This window comes from Erythrolamprus reginae, chromosome 5, assembly GCF_031021105.1.
Source record: "Erythrolamprus reginae isolate rEryReg1 chromosome 5, rEryReg1.hap1, whole genome shotgun sequence".
Taxonomy (NCBI): Eukaryota; Metazoa; Chordata; class Lepidosauria; order Squamata; family Dipsadidae; genus Erythrolamprus; species Erythrolamprus reginae.
Window position 1 is genome coordinate 102,718,781 of NC_091954.1, and position 16,212 is coordinate 102,734,992.

Here is a 16,212-nt window from a genome sequence, read left to right on the forward strand (position 1 = left end):
TTCTGAGTTTGGTTGGTTTCTTCTTTTGGTAATGAAGAGTGCTATATAGAGCGCTGGTGAGACCACATTTGGAATACTGTGTTCAGTTCTGGAGACCTCACCTTCAAAAAGATATTGACAAAATTGAACGGGTCCAAAGATGGGCTACAAGAATGGTGGAAGGTCTTAAGCATAAAACGTATCAGGAAAGACTTCATGAACTCAATCTGTATAGTCTGGAGGACAGAAGGAAAAGGGGGGACATGATCGAAACATTTAAATATGTTAAAGGGGTAAATAAGGTCCAGGAGGGAAGTGTTTTTAATAGGAAAGTGAACACAAGAACAAGGGGACACAATCTGAAGTTAGTTGGGGGAAAGATCAAAAGCAACATGAAAAAATATTATTTTACTGAAAGAGTAGTAGATCCTTGGAACAAACTTCCAGCAGACGTGGTTGGTAAATCCACAGTAACTGAATTTAAACATGCCTGGGATAAACATATATCCATTGTAAGACAAAATACAGGAAATCGTATAAGGGCAGACTAGACGGACCATGAGGTCTTTTTCTGCCGTCAGTCTTCTATGTTTCTATGTTTCTATGAAATATCTGCAAGGGAGCAAGCAAGTTCAGGGAGCCTCAAGGAACCCTCAAATACACATACATACACATTTCTCCCTTAGACTATCTCCCAACATTTCTCCCTTAGACTATCCATGATTGACCTCTCCAGGTTCTTAAGAGGTCAGTAAGGGGTGTACATAAGTGCACTAGTGTGCCTTTCGTCCCCTGTCCAATTGTCTTTCCTTTATCTCATATATCATATATATTTTCTTCCTTTCATATATCTTCTCCTCTATTTTTAATATTATCTTTATATATATTACTTCATGTTTATTCTCTTCCATATGTATTGTGTATTGGACAAATGAATAAATAAAATAAAAAATAAATAAACATAGTAAAATACATGATGAAGGTTATAGAGGAGATACTCATAGTAAAATATATCTAGGAAAAAATAGAAAAGAAGATATAGTAATAGAACATATCAATGAAAGAATAGAAGAAAAGATATAGCAATAGAAGAAAGTAATAGGAGATATAGGAGAGCAATAGGACAGGGGACGGAAGGCACTCTAGTGCACTAAATTAACTGAACAGGTTGAGTTCACGCTACGCCACCAAAAAGCCAATCAGGATTAAAACTAACCAAACTTGGCACATTGTACAAATGCACCTGCTAAATCTGGTTAAATGCATTCTGCACAGAGGCAGCAAGGATCTTTTAACAGATGAACTGAAAAAATGATAAGAATATGATTCCCTCACCCCCACCCCTTCATATCTTGACTCAAAAGCTTTTTTTTCATTTTTTCCCTTTGAAACTGTTTGGGTTCCTTCGCTAACATGTTAGAATTGGAAAGAAATGTGGTGATAGGTACATTTCTCCTGTCAGTCCTTTGCAGTCAACTCTTAAGCAAAACCCTGAGGCATTGCTTCTGGCAGGATTTGAGATGCTCTATGCCAACATCTCAGGCTGGATTTTTTTTTATTTTTGCAAGAAAACGAAGTGTTATCCAAAGGTGGCCTTGAAAGAACTAGGTCAAGTCATGCAGTGGGGAAAAAAAGAGACAGAGGAGGAATCAAGAATGCTTAATATCTGAGAACTCAAGTTAGGAAGCATTCTGCTTTCCAGTCCTCTTTTATACAAGCATTTAATCCCCGGTGGCGCCAGTGGGAGGAAGAGGTTCCCAAGAAGGGAAAACTCAGATGGATTAAACAGGATCTTGGATGGCTTCGCTAGGTATCTGTTCTGCAGGGCTCTCTGGTAGGAGCCTCCCGAAAATTCAAGGGTACAAATTGCAGACACACACACCTTTGAAAATTCAAAACAATGTTCTTTATCACAAAAGTCAAAATAAACTAAGCACTCTTTTTGTATTGCATTGGCTGCCGATCAGTTTCCGGTCACAATTCAAAGTGTTGGTCATGACCTTTAAAGCCCTACATGGCATGGGACCAGATTACCTCCGGAACCCCCTGCTACCGCATGAATCCCAGCGACCGATAAGGTCCCATAGAGTTGGCCTTCTCCAGGTCCCGTCGACTAAACAATGTTGTTTGGCGGGCCCCAGGCGAAGAGCCTCCTCTGTGGTGGCCCCGGGCCTCTGGAACCAACTCCCCCCGGAGATTAGAACTGCCCGCACCCTCCCTGTCTTTTGTAAACTACTCAAGACTCATTTATGCTGCCAGGCATGGGGGAGTTAAGATATTCCTTCCCCCTAGGCCATTACAAGTTATGCATGGTATGTTTGTGTGTATGTTTGGTTTTATTATAAGGGTTTTTAGTTGTTTTATTAATTGGATTTCTACATGCTGTTTTTATCATTGTTGTTAGCCGCCCCGAGTCTGCGGAGAGGGGCGGCATACAAGTCCAAGAAATAATAATAAAAATAATAATAATAATATTGCAAAGAGCACTCGTCCCAAAACAACCGGGTAGTCTGTACAATTTCCCTTAAGCAGTCATTAAGTACTTAGCTAGCAGCTGTGAAGAAACTTCACACCCCTTTTTCTTCCAACAAAGTGAGACACACACACACACGTTGCTCTGCTTTGGTTTCAAAGGCGTAGAAAATCAATGAAGTCCAGAAAATAGCAACACACGATTCCTGAAGAACTGCGATCAGATACTTTTTCACAACGGCCAAACTCATACGCTGCTATTTATAGCAGCAGCCCTACTTACTGGAGCCCCACCCAAACACAGGAGGCCTCATTTTGTCTTGTAATAATCCTTCAGTTGTTGTTTCCTATGCATCACTCTACGCAAGGATGATACAGATGATTGATCTCCTCCTGGGCTGTCTGCCAAACTCCCCTCTTCCCTGTCACTCACGCTTCCTTGGTCAGAGGAGGCTTCATCGGCAGATTCCATCGGGAGCAAAACAGACCTGCGGCATGTGGATGTCTCCCCCACATCCACCTGCACATTCCTTGGGGCAGGAGCTGGGCCAGAGCTAACCACAACAGGTATCTTCCAGATGATTGCTTGCATCCCGTAACTGTTCTGTCTGGGTGCCCCCAGACTTCAACACCAACTGGAAAAAACAGCCAGACACGCTGGTAAAAGCAAAGGCACTTTATAGTTTGAAAAATAAACACAGAGAAAAACCTGTTCTTCCCAACAGGTAGGCTATGAGGCTTCACAGCAGAGTCCTGACGGCCAGACAATACAGCAGACTTCTTGCTGGCACACACACCACTGTAGAGAATAAGACCCACGCCTTTCCCCCCAAGGTTTCAGCCTTCAAGGCCACAAGCCAGAATCAGAGACGCCAAAGATCACAGCCAGGTCCCAGGACTCCCAAAGATAATACTCCACAATACAGGAAGGGTGGGTCTGCCTTTTCAGCCTTTCTGGGGAGAACCACACCCAAACCCAGCTGTTGCCTATTTAGGGCTGGAAATACCTGGCTAATTGTCCCCTTCGTTGTGCTGCTCTTCTCTGCCTGAGATCGATGATGGCTTGTGCATTTTCATCTAAGGACTCCAGGCTGCTTGCTGGGGAGAGCTCCACCCCGGGGGACTCAGGCTGTTCTCCCTCTCCCTCGGCCTGATATTCCTCCTCCCCGTCTGCCTGGGCCTCCTCCTCCTCCTCCTGTTCCTCCTCCTCCCCCTCAGAGCATGGAGCCGGCAGAGGTTCAGCCGTTCCCCGAGGAGCCTCAGACGGAATCACAACACTAACCAAAGTACAAATACGTTTTGCCGCCATGTTGCTTTGCTTTCATCCCTGGCCTACAGTCGAGGCAGCTGAAGTTTGTCCTTAGTTTTTCCACTTCTAAAAACAGAAGGAAGCAAATAAAAGGCAACAGCTCAGGAACTAAATTAAAGGCAAAGTAAATGATGATAAAGAGATGGAAGAAAACAGGCAGCATCTGAGAAAACTGGGGAAAGAGAGGCGGGACTTAAGGGAAGAGCCTTCTCTATGGGGCTCCGGCCCTCTTGAATCAGCTTCCCCACAGAGATTTGCACTGCCCCCACCCTCCTTGCCTTCTGCAAGAGTCCTCCACCCGAAACAGGATACCCTACGAAGCTAGACTCACTATCCTGGGTCTAGAAAGCTTACAACTACGATCCCTTTAACATGATCTAAGTATTGCCCACAAGATCATATGCTGCAACGTCCTGACTGTCAACGACTACTTCAGCTTCAACCACAACAACACAAGAGCACACAACAGATACAAGCTTAATATTAACCGCTCCAAATTGGACTGTAAAAATACGACTTTAGTAATCGAGTTGTCGAAGCAAGGAACTCATTACCGGACTCTGTAGTATCTTCCCCTAACCCACAACATTTTACCCTTAGACTATCCACAGTTGACCTCTCCAGATTCTTAAGCGGTCAGTAAGGGGCGTGCATAAGTGCACTAGTGTGCCTCCCATCTTCTATCCTATTGTCTCTCCTACAGTGTATCTCATATATCATATCTACTATTCTTCTATTCTACTATTCTTATACTACTCTCATAATATCCTTCTATTATCTAATTGATAAATTCTATTCCTAAATTTTCACTTCTATTCTTTCTCTAATATATTTTACTCGAGTATAACCTCTATAACCTTCATTGTGTATTGTTGTGTATTGGACAAAATAAATAAATAAAATAAAATAAAATAAATAAAGAGTCTGAATACTCATCTATGCCGTCAGGCTATTAGACACTAGCCCCCTGGCTGATGAATGTAATCTTTTGTTTGAATGGGAATAATTGACTTTTAATGTTACTGGGCTTTTTTAGATTAACTAGCTTAAATTAATTTGATTTAAGATGTTCTTATTGCTTTCTTTTATATTTTGTAAGCCGCCCCGTGTCCTTGGACAAGGCAGCATATAAATGCAATAAATAAATGTCTGGTCTATAAGCTACAGTATGCCCATGTTACACCAACACCCCACAGTCTGCATTGGTTGCCAATCAGTTTCCGGTCACAATTCAAAGTGTTGGTTATGACCTATAAAGCCCTTCATGGCATCAGAACAGAATATCTCCGGGACCGCCTTCTGCCGCACAAATCCCTGCGACCAGTTAGGTCCCACAGAGTTGGCCTTCTCCGGGTCTCGTCGACTAAACAATGTTGTCTGGCAGGACCCACGGGAAGAGCCTTCTCTGTGGTGGCCCCGACCTCTGGAACCAGCTCCCCCCAGAGATGCCTCCACCCTCCTCGCTTTTCGTAAGCTCGTTAAAACCCACCTCTGCCGTCAGGCATGGGGGAATTGAGATATTCCTTTCCCCACAGGCCTATACAATTTATGCATGGTTTGTTTGTGTGTATGTTTGGCTTTTAATAAGGGTTTTTAGTTATTTTAAATATTAGATTTGTCATATGCTGTTTTATTATTGTTGTTAGCCGCCCTGAGTCTACGGAGAGGGACAGCATACAAATCTAATAAATGAATGAATGAAAGAATGAAAGAATGAATGAATGAATGAATGAATGAATGAATGAATGAATGAATGAATGAATAAATAAATAAATAAATAAATGTGCCTCCAGGGTCAATGTTTTTCCTCTGAAATTTCTTAGAAACAGGCCAATATTTTTTACAGGGCAAGCATATATCATTTTTTTAACCTTTCAAAAAGCAAACTGGGAGGGAAGCATACAGTATCAATGTCTACAGTTCACCACTGCCCAACCCCTAAAAAAGACGTGAAATTGCCTCTTTTCTATTGATTTTGCTAAGTGGTTTTTAGCAGCACAATTGCAAGTTATTTTGGCTGGCTTGGGCCTCTTTTTTTTTTTAAGAGTAGAAATGTGAGTGTTTTATTTCTCTCTCTCTCATCCCCACCCATAAAACATTTCCTGTGTCCAGTTGGTCAGGAGAGTGAATTGCAATCGTTGACATATCCCTGGTTTAAATAAATGGTCCAGGAAGAGATAAGGTGCTGCATCCATCCTGCTACTTAGCACAGACATGTCAAGATTGTGGCAAAGCACTTGGTTTCATTCCAACTTTTTCTAAATGACTCTTGTTTGGCTCTCCAGCACTGTTAAAACTTTTCTTTAATACCAGAATGTTTAATAACCTGCAGTGATGTCATGATGATGCATACTATACAGTACATTGTGCAAATGGCTCAGTTACATTGTTTTTATATAAATTATGTCACTCAGTTTATATCACTATGTCATTAAAACCACACTTCGTCACACACAGACTACTAGAAACATAGAAACATAGAAGATTGACAGCAGAAAAAGACCTCATGGTCCATCTAGTCTGCCCTTATACTATTTTCTGTATTTTATCTTAGGACATTTAAGAGGGGTAGGTAGATAGAGAGGAAGAATATTGCAGCAGAGGCGGAGTAACGACACGGACACAAAGAGCTGGATTTAAAATGGGTCATTTTATTAATTAAATTTGCATAATTTATTCATTAAATTAGCATAAATTTAACTATAACCCTAACAAGGACCCGCAGGGTCAAACAATTACTTCCGGGGCGGAAAATGACTTCATAAAAACTTCCGGGGCAACTTATGGGCGCAGCTCCATGCTGATCCAGGTGAAGGGCCCCGCCCTCACCTGGATCTCTGCCATGCACCTGCATGTGGGAGGTCTCGCCATCTAACCCCTATAAGGGGAAAGAAATGGGCGGGACCCAAAGACAGGTTCCCCCCAATTGCTCAGGCCATTAGCACCATGAGCCTTTCGAGAGAACCTGTCAATCATCCCCAAAGATGCCCAAGGGAGAACACGCAGTTGCTAAACACCACCCAGTTTTCCGCCCCTAACCTGCCTACCCAAATGACCAGAGGTAAGCCAATTAGCCTAAACAGGGGACGAAGCACCCACTAACCGCGTATCCGTCACCGCAGTGTGGAATAGGCGAAAAAACGGTCGCAGAAAATACTGAGACAGCCAAAAATTCCTATTCGGCCCCCTAAGGGCGACCCACAGTGGCACACTGAAAGATAGGGAGGGCGGGTGGGTGTTCGCTCTGTCGTCGTCGGGGCAAAAAGGAGGCCCAAAGCCTGCGCAGCCCTTTTTATAGGGCTGGCAGGCTCCGCCCCCGACGACGTCATCGGCTATGGCCAATGCACCCAAAATGGCCGAGATCTCGCAAAATCTCGCGAGATCTCAGCCCCCAAGATGGTGGCTACGCAGAAGGGCTTTGTCTCCCTGGCCCTGCGGCAAATCCGGGCCGGGCGTAATTCACCGGACGGGCATTATAGCAAGTTGAATGCTGTCAGGGGTTGTATTTCAGTGTAAACGGGAAAATGCCAAAAGAGAGTTGTAAATAACTGTCTTTGGCAGCAATAAGAGCCCACTGGGATATGAAGCACATGATGAAAATTACCTGAGTGATGGTGAGGTTCAAGAGACAACTAAGAAAATAAGAAAGTGGCCAAGGAGAAGCTAAAAACACCCTGTCCTGGAACTGCAAAGCTTAAGTAAAGAGGAAGCTGAAATGAAGGCACACTGAACTGGATGATTTAGCAGAGGAGAAAACCTTGACAAATGGACCGAGGGCTGAGGTAGAGGCTTGGCAAAAGGCATTTGTAAAAAGGGATTTTAAAAGGAATGAAGTCAGCAAACAGAAAAGGATTTCCAACCAGGTCCTGTTGAATGTTGAACTTCACAAATTTCTCACTTAGCAACATACATTTAGGGCTCAATTGTAGTGATAAGTTGAGGGCTGCCTGTAATTGCATGCAAACTCTGCCCACAGTCTGAAGTTTGACCCTGACGGCGCTCAAGGTTGACTCAGCCTTCCATCCTTCTAAAGTCAGTGAAATGAGGACCCAGATTGTTGGGGGAAATATGAAAATAATACTTCTACATTGTAAACTAAATTCCTATGGCATCTCTGGACCCCCTACATAATTGGATAGCTTCGTTCCTGTCAAATAGACAGGTGGTCAAAATAGGGAACACTCTATCAAATCCTGCACCTGTTAACAGCACCTGTTACAATGCAGTGTACTAGGACCAAAACTCTTTATACTTTACATAAATGACCTTTGCAATCATATTATAAGGAACTGCATTCTCTTCACTGATGATGTAAAACTATTTAACACCACCAAAAACATTGCTACCCTTGAAAAAGACCTTGACTATGTGTCAGAATGGTCAAACAATTGGCAACTCCAAATCTCAACCGAAATGCCCTGTCCTACCCATTGGTAAAAAGAATCAGGCCACTAAATACAAGCTGAATGGACACGACCTTACAAATGACCCTCACTTTGTCAAAGATCTTGGAGTAGTTAGAACTGACAGTTAGAACAATTAATCAGTGGAACAGCTTGCCTCCAGAAGTTGTGAATGCTCCAACACTGGAAGTTTTTAAGAAGATGTTGGATAACCATTTGTCTGAAGTGGTGTAGGGTTTCCTGCCTAAGCAGGGGGTTGGACTAGAAGACCTTCAAGGTCCTTTCCAACTCTGTTATTCTATTCTATTCTATTCTATTCTATTCTATTCTATTCTACTCTACTCTACTCTACTCTACTCTATTCTATTCACATCTAATGATCTAAGTGTCAAAGCCCACTATAACAATATCACCAAAAAAGCATTAAGAGTTATAAACCTAATCTTGTGCAACGTCTTCTCCAGTAATATTGTACTACAAACTAGAACATAAAAAAAAATTTGCTAGACCAATTCTTGAATACAGCTCAACTGTCTGGAATCCACACTGCATATTGGACATTAACACAACTGAGCATATCCAGAGATATTTTAAAAGAAGAGTCCTCCTCTCCTCTCCTCGCAACAGACTACCTTATGCCCCCCAGACTTGAAATTCTGGCCATGATCTAATCGTAGTTCATAAAATTATCTGCTACAATGTCCTACCTGTCAATAACTACTTAAGCTTCCATCCCAACAATACATGAGCACACAACAGATACAAATCCAAAGTGAACCGCTCCAAACTCAATTGCAGAAAATACGACTTCAGCAACAGAATGGTCAATGCCTGGAACTCACTACCTGACTCTATGGTTTCATCTCCAAATCCCCAAAATTTTAATGAATGAATGAATCAATGAATGAATCAATGAATGAATGAATCAATCAATCAATCTTTCTCCAATAGCTGTAAATAAAACCTGATGTTCCCAGAATTAACTTTATTCATAAGATTATGATAGCAACAACTTGACTTTAGTTTTACTGGAACCATAGAACAATCATATAATAACCGCTGATGTTACAGGCCATATAATTATATACAGAAGGAACTGTGAGGATAACACTTCAAAAGGGATGGGGGGGGGTTATGTTGTGTTATGTTTTGTTATTTGTCTTATAAGATGCAAGTACAACACTTAAACAAATAATTATATTGTAAAATGATAAATTATTTTTAATAATAATAATAATAATAATAATAATAATAATAATAATAATAAAAATTAAAAAAAACTCTTTTAAAAAATCTTTCTCCAACCTATTTTAGCTGTGCTGTGAGGGTTGCTAATATAGTCAAAGGTCATGTTCGCACTATGACATCAGTTATTAAACTCACCTGGAGGGTACCACATGGTCAAAGATTCATTGATGAAATGTTGATGAGGCAAAATGGTCAAAGTTGTTGTTGTTGTTGTTGTTGTTGTTGTTGTTATTATTATTATTATTATTATTATTATTATTATTATTATTATTATTGAAACGTAGTGTATCTCTTGCACAATGGCAGCCTTGTCTTGGTTCCTGTATTTACCTATTTTCTGAGTGTAGTACAAACATTAATAAATTAATTCAGTGGGCTGGGATGCTAAAAAAAAAGGATATAATTGTTTTACAGTGCAATCGTATCCAGGTCTGTCAAGAAATGCCTCTCAGTTTCTCATAGGCAGGTGTAAGAATGTGGTCTTAAATGATAATGCGATTGTGAACCAAAGCGAATCTCCACTTTGAAGCCTTTGAAAAGGGTCTCAATCCAAAGCTCTTTGTGGTCTTCTTGCTTTTGAAAAATTAGAAGATTCTTTTCATCAGAAACTTGGGGAAATCATCAAACAGCCACATGCTTTTCACCTCACCCTCCCAATTCTTTTGATGGGATTGGACAGAACGTACAAAAACAGCAGCTCCCTCCGAGTGGAGTTCAGTGAACAGGTTTTAGTAAATAGGATAGTCTTACTTATTCCTTAAAAAAACATTCTTTAAACTTTAAAAATATTTTCTAGCAGATCTGGATGAAAGTTGCAGCTATGATTGCCTTTTCTGAAATCTGAAAACTCCCTAAGTTGCAAAAGTGGTACAAGAGATTTATGTAAGGGAGGGATAAACTAGTTCATCACATACTTGGAAAATGTAAGGCTGAAAACTTTACTTCCTTTTAAGTTATAAGCCCAAAGATTTACTTCCGTTTAAGCCTACTTGCTCTTAAAATCCAATTCACTAACTCATTTAAGCTGAAATATGGAAATTCAATTGAAAGGACAGTAACTATTACCAAACGGGCTACGTACGACATAGCTCAGTTGCAGATTTAAGCTAAGTAGTTCTTTTTCTCATTAACTGGATAAGCTGTTTGACTGTAGGCAGTGAAGGGCTACCAAAATTTTTACCACCACACTGTGGGGCGTGGCTTATGCAGGACACCCTGCATTTTCTTTCAACATCATATGCTGCAACGTCCTACCGGTCAATGACTACTTCAGCTTCAACCGCAACAACACAAGAGCACGCAACAGATTCAAACTTAATATTAACCGCTCCAAACTTGACTGTAAAAAATATGACTTTAACAATCGAGTTGTCGAAGCATGGAACTCATTACCAGACTCAATAGTGTCAACCCCTAACCCCCAACATCTCTCCCTTAGACTCTCCACGATTGACCTCTCCAGGTTCCTAAGAGGTCAGTAAGGGGCGTACAGAAGTGCACTAGTGTGTCTTTCGTCCCCTATCCAATTGTCTTTCCTTTATCGCATATATCATATATATTTTCTTCCTTTCATATATCTTCTCCTCTATTTTTACATATTATCTTTATATATATTACTTCATGTCTATTCTCTTCCATATGTATATTGTGTATTGGACAAATGAATAAATAATAAAATAAAAATAAAAATAAAATCTTTCAATGCAAATTGGGTGCTCTGGGGTGGAGTTCACTACCCCACTGTATTTCCCCCCCCATCTGGGCAGTAGCCCACCCTGACTGTTGGTAACAGCAGAGTGAGGCAAGGGTCTCAGCCAGGGGTGGGTTCTAACCAGTGGTGGGCTACTAGCCGGAATGCTAAATTGCACTCACCATGGTGGCTCATAAGTTCTTGCGGGGCCAGCATGATTTTGTTTCTGCACCTGTGGAGGCTGCAAAATCATGCACGGAGACACAAGCAGATATAAAAAAGACTTAATCGAATTTGGAATATGTAAAAAACCTAATGAAATAGATAAGATCATCCAAGGGCATGGGGTGAGGTATCCTCAATATGCCGATGATACCCAGCTATACATCTCCACCCCATGTCCAGTCAACGAAGCGGTGGAAGTGATGTGCCAGTGCCTGGAGGCTGTTGGGGCCTGGATGGGTGTCAACAAACTCAAACTCAACCCAGAAAAGACGGAGTGGCTTGCCTCCCAAGGACAATTCCATCTGTCCGTCCATTACCCTGGGGGGGGGGGAAACTATTGACCCCCTCAGAGAGGGTCCGCAACTTGGGCGTACTCCTCGATCCACAGCTGACATTGGAACATCACCTTTCGGCTGTGGCGAGGGGGGCATTTGCCCAGGTTCGCCTGGTGCACCAGTTGCGGACCTATTTGGACAGGGAGTCACTGCTCACAGTCACTCATGCCCTCATCACCTCGAGGTTCGATTACTGCAACGCTCTCTACATGGGGCTATCTTTGAAAAGTGTTTGGAAACTTCAGATCGTGCAGAATGCGGCCGTGAGAGCCATTGTGGGACTTCCTAGATTCGCCCACGTTTCTGCAACACTCCGCGGCCTGCACCGGCTGCCGATTGGTTTCCAGTCACAATTCAAGTGTTGGCAATGACCTTTAAAGTCCTACATGGCATTGGGCCAGAATACATCCAGAACCGCCTTCTACTGCACGAATCCCAGCGGCTGATAAGGTCCCACAGAGTTGGCCTTCTCCGGGTCCCGTCGACCAAACAATGTTGTTTGGTGGGCCCCAAGGGAAGAGCCTTCTCTGTGGTGGCCCCGGCCCTTTGGAACCAACTCCCCCCAGAGATTAGAATGGCCCCCCACCCTCCTTGTCTTTCGCAAATTACTTAAGACCCACCTTTGTCGCCAGGCATGGGGGAGTTAAGTTATCCTTTTCCCCTAGGCTATTACAAGCTATGCATGGTATGTTTGTGTGTATGTTTGGTTTTTTATAATAAGGGTTTTTTAGTTGCTTTTATTAATTGGATTGTTCATGTTGTTTTACCACTGTTGTTACCCGCCCCGAGTCTGCGGAGAGGGGTGGCATACAAATCCAATATATATATATAGTTTGTCGGCTATAAATATATTACTGCCTTGCAGTGGCCCTAGGTTGGGCCTATAGGCAAAAAAAAGGAGCTGTGACGTTCCTTAAAAATATACCAGGGTGATCCGACATAAGAAAAAACATATACCCCTCCCTGGTACAGAGCTAGGAGGATTCAGATCGGATGGGTCTAATTGCTAGCTCTCTGCTTTACAATGCAGAAGCTTCCCAGATCGAATCCCAGTAAAAGAATGGGTGTGGCCAGCTGATGAGGCCTAATAAGGCCGAAATAGATCTATCCTGGTCTCCCTTAATTTAAAAAAAAAAATTCCAGCTATAAACATTTAACACATACAAAATATAGTTTGTCGGCTATAAATATATTACTGCCTTGCAGTGGCCCTAGGTTGGGCCTATAGGCAAAAAAAAGGAGCTGTGACGTTCCTTAAAAAAAAAAAAAAAAAAAAAATATACCAGGGTGATCCGACATAAGAAAAAACATATACCCCTCCCTGGTACAGAGCTAGGAGGATTCAGATCGGATGGGTCTAATTGCTAGCTCTCTGCTTTACAATGCAGAAGCTTCCCAGATCGAATCCCAGTAAAAGAATGGGTGTGGCCAGCTGATGAGGCCTAATAAGGCCGAAATAGATCTATCCTGGTCTCCCTTAATTTTAAAAAAAAATTCCAGCTATAAACATTTAACACATACAAAATATAGTTTGTCGGCTATAAATATATTACTGCCTTGCAGTGGCCCTAGGTTGGGCCTATAGGCAAAAAAAAGGAGCTGTGACGTTCCTTAAAAATATACCAGGGTGATCCGACATAAGAAAAAACATATACCCCTCCCTGGTACAGAGCTAGGAGGATTCAGATCGGATGGGTCTAATTGCTAGCTCTCTGCTTTACAATGCAGAAGCTTCCCAGATCAAATCCCAGTAAAAGAATGGGTGTGGCCAGCTGATGAGGCCTAATAAGGCCGAAATAGATCTATCCTGGTCTCCCTTAATTTTAAAAAAAAATTCCAGCTATAAACATTTAACACATACAAAATATAGTTTGTCGGCTATAAATATATTACTGCCTTGCAGTGGCCCTAGGTTGGGCCTATAGGCAAAAAAAAGGAGCTGTGACGTTCCTTAAAAATATACCAGGGTGATCCGGCATAAGAAAAAACATATACCCCTCCCTGGTACAGAGCTAGGAGGATTCAGATCGGATGGGTCTAATTGCTAGCTCTCTGCTTTACAATGCAGAAGCTTCCCAGATCGAATCCCAGTAAAAGAATGGGTGTGGCCAGCTGATGAGGCCTAATAAGGCCGAAATAGATCTATCCTGGTCTCCCTTAATTTTAAAAAAAAAATTCCAGCTATAAACATTTAACACATACAAAATATAGTTTGTCGGCTATAAATATATTACTGCCTTGCAGTGGCCCTAGGTTGGGCCTATAGGCAAAAAAAAGGAGCTGTGACGTTCCTTAAAAATATACCAGGGTGATCCGGCATAAGAAAAAACATATACCCCTCCCTGGTACAGAGCTAGGAGGATTCAGATCGGATGGGTCTAATTGCTAGCTCTCTGCTTTACAATGCAGAAGCTTCCCAGATCGAATCCCAGTAAAAGAATGGGTGTGGCCAGCTGATGAGGCCTAATAAGGCCGAAATAGATCTATCCTGGTCTCCCTTAATTTTTAAAAAAAATTCCAGCTATAAACATTTAACACATACAAAATATAGTTTGTCGGCTATAAATATATTACTGCCTTGCAGTGGCCCTAGGTTGGGCCTATAGGCAAAAAAAAGGAGCTGTGACGTTCCTTAAAAATATACCAGGGTGATCCGACATAAGAAAAAACATATACCCCTCCCTGGTACAGAGCTAGGAGGATTCAGATCGGATGGGTCTAATTGCTAGCTCTCTGCTTTACAATGCAGAAGCTTCCCAGATCGAATCCCAGTAAAAGAATGGGTGTGGCCAGCTGATGAGGCCTAATAAGGCCGAAATAGATCTATCCTGGTCTCCCTTAATTTAAAAAAAAAAAAATTCCAGCTATAAACATTTAACACATGCAAAATATAGTTTGTCGGCTATAAATATATTACTGCCTTGCAGTGGCCCTAGGTTGGGCCTATAGGCAAAAAAAAGGAGCTGTGACGTTCCTTAAAAATATACCAGGGTGATCCGACATAAGAAAAAACATATACCCCTCCCTGGTACAGAGCTAGGAGGATTCAGATCGGATGGGTCTAATTGCTAGCTCTCTGCTTTACAATGCAGAAGCTTCCCAGATCGAATCCCAGTAAAAGAATGGGTGTGGCCAGCTGATGAGGCCTAATAAGGCCGAAATAGATCTATCCTGGTCTCCCTTAATTTTAAAAAAAAATTCCAGCTATAAACATTTAACACATACAAAATATAGTTTGTCGGCTATAAATATATTACTGCCTTGCAGTGGCCCTAGGTTGGGCCTATAGGCAAAAAAAAGGAGCTGTGACGTTCCTTAAAAATATACCAGGGTGATCCGACATAAGAAAAAACATATACCCCTCCCTGGTACAGAGCTAGGAGGATTCAGATCGGATGGGTCTAATTGCTAGCTCTCTGCTTTACAATGCAGAAGCTTCCCAGATCGAATCCCAGTAAAAGAATGGGTGTGGCCAGCTGATGAGGCCTAATAAGGCCGAAATAGATCTATCCTGGTCTCCCTTAATTTTTTAAAAAAAATTCCAGCTATAAACATTTAACACATATATATATATATATATATAATATAAAAACTTAACAGGACCAGATAAAAAAATTGTTTCCAAAATGTATAATTATTTATTAAATTATGAAAACACAGAGGGAAAAGTCAAACATAACATGATAGCATGGATGACAAATTTTGGTTATTCTATTCAACTAGACGATTGGGAAAAATTATGGAAAATAAACTATAAGATGACACTGTCTATACCATATAAAGAAAACCTACATAAGATGTTTACCGGTGGCATTATGCCCCAGCACGCCTAGCCAAAATCCACCCAAGTATAAGCAATAAATGCTGGAAATGCAAAACGACTATAGGAACATACTATCACATTTGGTGGTTATGCCCGGAAGCAAAAATTTTTTAGATCAGGACTCAAAACTGGCTGGAAGAAACATTAAAATATAAACTAGAAACAAAATCAGAAATGTACCTATTAGGAATAATCAGAGGACAACATAGTAAAGAAGATTATTATTTAATAACTCCCATACTAACATCAGCAAGATTGGTGTTCGCACAAATTTGGAAACAAGAAAAGATAGCAAATGAAGAGATGGTGATTAGGAAAATGTTAGACTGCGCTAAATTAAGTAAATTAACTTGTGAATTACAGAATAAACAAAATAAGGACTACTATTGGCGAGTTTTTTTGCTTCAGCGCATGCCGAAACAAGGGTGCACCTACGGCTCCGTGCGTGATTTTGCTACCTCCACAGGTGCAGAAGCAAAATCGCGTTGGCCCCACAAGCATTTACGAGCCGCGGCTGCGAGCACAATTTAGCATTCCGGCTAATAGTCAACATAGAAACATAGAAGATTGACGGCAGAAAAAGACCTCATGGTCCATCTAGTCTGCCCTTATACTATTTCCTGTATTTTATGTTAGGATGGATATATGTTTATCTGAGGCATGTTTAAATTCAGTCACTGTGGATTGACCAACCACGTCTGCTGGAAGTTTGTTCCAAGCATCTACTA

General features: G+C 41.5%; 1 protein-coding gene across 1 annotated transcript in view; it reads right to left on the reverse strand.

The window, feature by feature from the left end:
• SPATA16 (spermatogenesis associated 16) overlaps window positions 1–16,212 on the reverse strand; it is a 262,235-nt gene that overhangs the window by 68,766 nt on the left and 177,257 nt on the right. The gene's annotated exons all lie outside the window — the stretch shown is intronic.